At 42.1% G+C, this 7,084-nt stretch overlaps 1 non-coding gene across 1 annotated transcript; it reads left to right on the forward strand.

Annotated features, from left to right (window-relative positions):
• The first annotated feature begins 3,262 nt into the window (after positions 1-3,262).
• Positions 3,263-3,336, forward strand: TRNAN-GUU. The gene has a single exon. It is a non-coding gene; the product is annotated as a tRNA-Asn (tRNA).
• The last annotated feature ends 3,748 nt before the right edge of the window (positions 3,337-7,084 follow it).

Consider the following 7,084-nt stretch of genomic DNA (forward strand, 5'->3'; position numbering starts at 1 on the left):
TAGATGAGGTGGTGACGACGCGGCATGTTGGAATAATGTTTCCCCGGTCACTCCCTACCTGGACGACGTCTAATCTGACGCTAACAAGGGCTTAGAAGGGTTTGTCTCTCCAGATATGTTGGCAATCTTCAGATATTGGCAAATTGGTGTGTCCTTAAGAGCATCTACAGTCGGACCCTTCATACCTCCCTCAAAGGCAGGCCATCCGGTCATCGATCGGTCACAAAAAATCGACCCAGCCGCCTCCTTCAAACGGGCCTCAAATGCCCGGGTTGACTGACACCCCTCATATCCAGCCCAAGTATGGGGCGGATATGGGGGAGCCCGGACACGCCCAGGCACGCCCGCCACATCGGCGTGACAATATGGCCCCATGTGGACTCGTCCGAAAACCCGACAGTCCAACGGGCGCCTTGACCGCCGCCGTGGGGCGCCGCTACGGCTCGTCGCCCGAGGCCATAGCCGACTATTTAAGCCAGCCGCCGTCCCCTAGGCCTAGCACATCCACCTCTTCCCTCCCTCCGCCGCTACCCGAGCCTGTCAGCCATGCCCCCATGCCGCCGCCACTACATGATCCAGCATAGTCTATGGCTTCTTGAGCAAGCCTGAATCTGGAAGGCCGCGGGCTACCTCTGGATTCAGAGGAAGATTTCAAGAAGAATAAGGAGGAAGAGGAGGAGGGGCAGGAGCCGACGTAGGAGGCGTCGCCGCTAGGTGTGGGGGAGGACCAACATGAGACGGCGAAGGAGGCGCCACCGCTGGATGTGGGGGAGGAGGAGGCACCAGCTATGGAGGAGGACGTGGATCTATGACCGGAGTAGCAGGCCATCCTAAACTCCGTCCTCCCGGAGTCGGCTGTGGAGGCCAGGCGTCTTCATCGGCAATAGATGAAAGCGACCCGGGCTATGACGAAGGCGGCGCGGGCTCCAACGGTGCTGGCTCAGGCTCCGGCGCAGGCGACTCAGGGCATCTCCGACGATGACGAAGATTAGTATAGTACATAATACGTAGGTTATATATTCTGCATGCTTTTGCATGAACCTAGGGGGTCAAATATGAGATAGTTGGCTATGGGCGGACATATTTAAGGTGTGATCGATCAGTGTCCGCGAATGCCTCCGAACGGGTCCACGGACGTTTGAGGGACCGGATTTGAAGATCCGACTGTAGATGCTCTAAGGAGTGCAATTGGATGATCATTGGTGTGGTGCGTCCTTAAGGACCGCAATTGGATGATCGTTGGTGTGACGACTTAGACATCTTTTTATGTGTTGCTCTGCGGGATGGTCGTCCGGTGTCTCCACCCCTCTAGACCGGTGGTGATGGATTACAAGCCCTTTTTACATGAGGTGATACTCCAACCGATGTTTCTTCAATGACTTTTAAATCTCGTCTCAAGGGGGAGTGGTTATTGCCGTTTTAAAACGTACTATCATGAAGACGTTTGGAGGTGTCTCTGTTCTTTATTGCCGGTCTAGCGCAATTTTCAATCTTTATATTTTGTAGTGTAATTTCATTTTGTATTAATTGATCTGGACACAGATGTCTTTTTATTGTATCGCCTATTTTTTTGCTCTGATATAAGATGCCTTTTGGGTATCTCTTTACAGAAATCTCGACATTTCGTACGCGCGCACGCGCACACACACACACATATGTGTGTATATCGAAGGCCTCACAATCAATTGAGGTCTTCAATTGTAATTTGGTCACCCAATTTTGATCGAATCAACAATCTTTTTTACTTAATTGAGGCTTTAATTTAAAATTGGATCATCCGATTTTGATCGGGTCAACTATTTATCAAAGAGCTCTCCTACTAATTTATTTTAAGTCTTCATGTTTCCTAAGTTTAAACTCTTTCATTTGATGGAGGTATTTAATTTTGAATTTGGTTTACAGTTTTGATCGGGTAAACAGTTTTTTAAACCAATCAGCAGTAGCCTATAAAAATAAATTAACCCCTTGTAGACTCATGTCACCATAAAAAAACGCCATCATGTGATATTATAGCCGAATAAAGTACACACAACCAGCGATAAAAAATATCCCCATATAAATATGGATTAATTAGCGAATAACACAGAATCACATCAGAAAAGGCCCATCAAATAACCACATTATAAATGAAAATAAAACACATTCCACCGTCTTTCTCACCGGCCAAACTAAATACTCCATCAATTTCATTTTAGATGAATGGAAGGCCGTATTAAAAGGCCACAACGTAATGGGATCAATGGATCATGAGTCTTCTACACGGCCCGTAGACAATGACAATATTCAGATTACAAGTTCTAGTTCCCCTAGAAAATATTACAAGTTCTAGCTAAAAAACAAAATGCAAATGCTGTGAGAAAGCATCACCGCTTGGTCCAAAAGCTTAAACTCCATGAGGTTCGAGAATGCCTATGATTAGGCCCTCCTTTAACACACGTCAACCAAACATGCATGCCTTCAAGTGAGAATGCAGTGACGGATGTAGATGAAAGTACAATCAACTGATTATTGTCATGTAGAAAGAGACTTCCCCAGAACCCAGACCAGATGATATATTCTAGCCAGCGAAACGCATTTGCTCGGTGGAAAGGATGAGACAGGGGCTAGAAAGTAGCAGCTTGCTAGTTCAGGAAATGGGTGGCGGGGGGCAAGACTCTTTGATTCTTTCTCCAGTTCAGACGCATTTGGGTTCGATCATGTGCTGAAACCTCACGTTGACCCATGACGAGCGCTGGCTTGTTCTCTAGAAATTCCTCTGCGAGCAGACACCGCGTGACCCCAGTTGACACCCTGGCTAAGTGGCTGGTGACGTTCAGACAGAGGATCCTTGGAAGTTTTGGTTGAGAAGTTTGACTAATAGCAGCTCCCTTTCATGCCCCTGGCATCTAGACCATCAGCCGGTTTGGCAAACGCAGAAGAAATCTTCATTGTGGCTTTGGTGGCGATGTAGTAGAGCAGGGGATTTCTGTCTAAAAAGGAGTCCAAAGTTTGGCTGTTTTTGACATTCCGCACCAGATATGTCAGGTCCTGATGAGGTCCAACACCGGCTCTTTCCAGCCTTTTTTACATAGTTCATGTGCCGAACGAACCCTTGCCCGAGCTAAGTTTGACGAATTCCCACATCCATCTCAAGTATATACATATACATGCACATGTCACGCATGAATGAAGTATGAAAATCATGTGTTTCGTGTTTTTGATCGTGTGACATATCAATACATACAGATGTTCTATAAGGAATTTAATTAATTACAGACGTGTAGCTGGAGTAGCTCAGTTGGTTAGAGCGTGTGGCTGTTAACCACAAGGTCGGAGGTTCGAGCCCTCCTTCTAGCGCATTTTTTAATTTTGACGTTCGAGCCCTCCTTCTAGCGCATTTTTGCAGATCTGGTGGAATATTTTTTGGAGCTTCAATCTTGACTATAAATTTAGCCACTAAAATTTATATTATATGTACCGAAAATTATGCTATTACATTTGTATACGAAAGAACTATTTAGTGGCAATTTCTTAAAGTTAGGTTCAAGTTGTGGCTACTACGCTCCTTCTAACGGGGTTTTTTAACATAAAATTTTCCCCTCCGACTAAGAAAAGAAGGAGCAGAAGTTTTTAAGTTTCAAATTTGACTATAAATGCAGCCTCTAAAATGTGGGTTATATGTAACGAAAGCTATATGATTACATTCGTGTACGAAAGAATTTTTCAATAGTAAAATACTTTTTATTAGGTACAAGTTGTGATTAGTAGCTCCTTCTAGTGTTTTTATTAATATTATTTCCTCCGACTATAAAAAAAAAGCGCACAAGTTTTTTAAGATTCAAGTTTGAGCATAAACACAGTTGATTATATGTAATGAAAATCATACCATTACATTTGTATCCAAAATAATTTCAATGCTAAAATTTTGAAATTAGGTTCAACGTGTGATTGGTACGCTCATTTGGCCTGTTTGAAACATGTGAGTGGACCTTATTTTGGGACAACGACAAGAGTTGGGTGGGCGCCAGGGAAGGACGCAGATCGGCGGCGGCAGGGCGTGCAAGAGTGAAGTGAGGAAGAAAGGAGTGAGGATAAAAGGAGTTTGTGGGTGAAGCCATGCCAGGCCGACCTGGTGACAATCTAGACATCTCTTAATCCTCTCCTTTATTTGGCATTCATACGTTTTTTTGTGGGGGTAAAAATAGGGGTTTTTGACTGACTAAATTGTTTAGGTCGGAGTAGGAGAGCCCGTAAGAGGCCCGGTTTAGTCCGGATTATCCGTTCCAAACAAGTAGGGTAGAAGTAGCTAGGGGGAGCCCACCAGAGATTTCCTTAGATTCTTTGGTTCTTTGTCCAGTTCATACACATTTGGTTTAGACCTCAGGTTGACCCATGATGAGCGCTTGTTATTTCTTTAAAAGTTCCTCTGTGAGGAGACACTAACCGGCCCCAGTTGACACCCTGGCTATGTACAGACAGAAAAATCTTTGGAAATTTGTGTGAAAAACTTTGACTAGAAGCAGCTCCTTTTCATTCCTGTGGCATCTAGACCATCAGCTGGTTTGGCAAATGGTGGCAAAATAGTCAATGTGTCGTGGCGATGTGGCTGAGCAGGGGATTTTTGGCTAAAATGAGCATTCAGTTGTTTACAGTACAGCTTCAGCTGTTCTGACATTCTGCACAACATTCCAAGTTGCGCGCACATTGTCGTACTAGCTAATTAGTACTCCTATGTTAGGTCCAACATCAGTTCTTGCCAACATTTTTCCAGATTCACGTGTTTGAATAAACCATTAACAAATTTGGATTAAATATATTTCCTTATCATATCAGGAATAGATATGCACGCATCATGCATGAAATAATTACTTCCACCGATCCAATTAATTATTGCTCGAGTGGCAAGAGTGCGGTTGTGTGCCTTGCTAGACCAAAGTTCGAATCCTTGGAATGGAATTTATTTCATGGAATTAAACTTGGTGTCTCACAGTTCCTTCTTAATAATAATGCCGCGGGTTTCCTCCCCCGCTGATCTATTTTTTAAACAAACGACGACAATTAATATAGATTGGAGGTTGTAAGAGACCAAAGTTATACTAAAATAGAGATAATCTCTTATTTACTAATTGGAGACACCTTTCATGATCTTTCATTAATCCATATCATCAAAATTAGTTCAACCGTTAGATTGTGTAATTTACGATCAGGATAAAAGAAAACTTACTAGATGATGTCCCCCTATAGAAAATTGCATGTGACACGTTCAAGTCCTACATTAGAAACAAGGAAAGCCTCACGTATAAAAAGAGGGAAAGCCTCACGTACAACAAAAAAGAAAAATATTAGTGAAAAAAAACAGGGAAGCCTCACCCCTCACGTATTTAAAAAAGGATGCATCATCTCTAAAAAAAAGCAGGAGCCATACGTAGCTGCAAGTTAAATATGGAGTTAGAAAATTCCATCCATAGAATTAACTAATGGTGAAAAAATATCCGTTGGATGATGCGCCTACATTTCCTCTTCCATCCACGTGAGAGATGAGGACTCTAATAGCTTTTTTTATAAGAGGATTCTAATCTCTTTCCGTGTTCTTCCACAATAAAAATTATAAATAGAGAACGACATACATCTAATACTCACCGCATGCTACTTAGATTCCGGTCCTTAAGAAGCCAGCCTCTACATCTAATTCGCTGGAGGACAAATTGCCTCCTGTTCTCAACACATTCCACGTGCGGCTGCACCAGCCAAGGCGTTAATAAACACACCATTGCCCGACGAGGTGAAGTGCTGAGAACGCCCATAACGAGTACTGCATATGGCAGCTTCGTGAGTTTCTTTGGTCACGTACATACGTGGCGATCGACTGCATCCATTGGTTCTAGATGCAGGAAAATGTAATTGTCAAAGTAAATTTCATCTGCGTGTATATACTAACCACCTGGAGGTTTGATTATTATCTTGTGTGTGCTTTAGATTTTGGTTTGGAAATTTCGTCACTTAATTTACTGCTTTTTGCATGAAGCAGGCATATGGTTGCTGGTGAGAACTATGAAGCTGCTATATTTGGTTGGTTCATGTATCTGGCTGCTTCATGTGGGATTTGGTGATACATCGACACAAAGTATGATAATTACAATCCTATTAAGGAACAAAACTAAGCCTTCCACACGTATTATCTGTGAGAAAGATCGCATGCACACATAGAATTAGGTATGGGTGTCCCAGTTAAAGATAACTAGAACCCATACATCTTCTTCAAATTTAATCAATAATAAAAATTAAAAACATATCATCTATCACATGTAGTTGAAGAGAAAAATTATTATAGTCGCATTTCGTGGTATAAATGGGTTCAGTATCACATCTATCCAGACATAAGTGCATGGGTCCACTATTTATCATGAGGGGGAATGAATGCCCTCATGTACTCCCAACAAAACATTTTGCATGGATATATTATGTTAATATGACAATATGACATGAGATTATAAATGTAAATTTGTGACCATGTCATGCTTAGTGTCTCTAAACCATAATACAAAACTCCACCATAATTTATGAGAAAAACGGCAACAAATTATACATCCACCAAATAGTTTATTGGCAACACTATAGCCACCTATATAGTGGCAACCTTTATAAAACTGGATAAAAAAAATATCACAGACAGATTTGTCACACAATTGATTATTGGAAAAGGTATGCATGCACACAATACATTCACAAGTGGATAAAGTCGTTTAACTCAACTTTTTAAGTATAAAATAATAAAATCAATGCTTCTACAGTGATCAAAATAGCGTCCCAAATATCCCTACTTTCAAATAAAAAAATCACTAGCCCGTGCAGGTGCACGGGTTTGACGACTAGTTAATATGAATGGGAGGAATGCAAGCAGATGGAGTATACGAAATACAAAACCAAATCTTTTATTTTAGTTTTTGAGAAACTGGTTGATGTACAAAATTTACTGTCACAGAAATGCTTGCTTATAAGGTAACAAAGCCGAAAACCATTGAAAAAGCGTCCACACACACAACTCTAACATTGATTCTACTTGCAAAACTTAATTAGGCAGAGATCCTCACGCGGGATGGCTGCC

The sequence above is a fragment of the Hordeum vulgare genome, chromosome 1H (assembly GCF_904849725.1).
Source record: "Hordeum vulgare subsp. vulgare chromosome 1H, MorexV3_pseudomolecules_assembly, whole genome shotgun sequence".
Lineage (NCBI taxonomy): Eukaryota > Viridiplantae > Streptophyta > Magnoliopsida > Poales > Poaceae > Hordeum > Hordeum vulgare.